The sequence below is a fragment of the Limulus polyphemus genome, unplaced genomic scaffold, assembly GCF_000517525.1.
Source record: "Limulus polyphemus unplaced genomic scaffold, Limulus_polyphemus-2.1.2 Scaffold123572, whole genome shotgun sequence".
NCBI classification, from domain to species: domain Eukaryota; kingdom Metazoa; phylum Arthropoda; class Merostomata; order Xiphosura; family Limulidae; genus Limulus; species Limulus polyphemus.
Genome location: NW_013789168.1, coordinates 1 through 1,045, shown reverse-complemented (window position 1 = coordinate 1,045; position 1,045 = coordinate 1). Strand labels below are relative to the sequence as shown.

At 35.5% G+C, this 1,045-nt stretch overlaps 1 non-coding gene across 1 annotated transcript; it reads left to right on the top strand.

Annotated features, from left to right (window-relative positions):
* The first annotated feature begins 750 nt into the window (after positions 1-750).
* Positions 751-834, top strand: Trnal-aag. Its single transcript has one exon. It is a non-coding gene; the product is annotated as a tRNA-Leu (tRNA).
* Positions 835-1,045: the final 211 nt, after the last annotated feature.

Sequence of the window (1,045 nt, the reverse complement as noted above, 5' to 3'; positions counted from 1 at the left end):
CTTTTCTTGTTGAATACCAACATTAGAAAATGAATAAAGAAAAATGATTTTATATGCTCCAGAAACGTTCATTGCAAAGTAGTTGAATTATTTGTCAGAAACATATCACTTTTTTGCTCGAAAAATACAATCATCAATTGATTAAGACCATTTTAAATTTATATTTTGTATTTACGTTAAAGATACTTAGGTTTTCTGTTGCTGTTCTTTCCAAATTTTGAGCTTCTAACTATAAATAGTGTTGTTACGTCTCCGTTTGTTAATTAACTTTCCGTAACTTCGTTCCGACGAAACTTTAGCGACACAAGTCCTTACTTAATAAAACTGGTTTATTTTTTCTGAATATAACTTTACCGATACACTCAACTTCAACAGTTGCGCTATAACAAACTATAATTCACGTTAACTTCAACAATACGTCTCTGTTTGACTGCAGTTCAATTACTCATTACCTACACACACATTATTGCGTCACGTTGTGACCGTCTTATATATACCAGACTACCCTATATCTAGTAATCTCTCGAAGGATCGAGAGAAGGAGTGGCGTGATAATAGTCACGTGATCTCGCTGACGCAACAGTGTTTTGGCATTTTATTCTCTCGGCTAGTGACGAACAAAGCTAAGCGGTGTACTGTTGCGTCAGAAGGAAAATATTGAAAGTACAGGATATTAAAAAACCAATGACAACACTCCGAAAGTAAAATAAGTAACAAGAACATCTAAAATTGAATCATGACATAAGACAAGTCAGGATGGCCGAGCGGTCCAAGGCGCTGCGTTAAGGTCGCAGTCCGGTTTTCCGGGCGTGGGTTCGAATCCCACTTCTGACATAACATATTTCGTTTTACTTTAACGCGTTTGAACATTTACTAATTGTAGCTAAACCTGAAATATTAAGTAACATGTATTTATACGACTAGTTTTAAACCGCAAGAGAAATATGAACTATTTAGGTTTGAAAGAAGGTTTTCCGAGTGTGGGTTTCAATCCCACTCCTGTCAGAACACGTCTCATTTTACTTCAATGCCTACATAAATTTAG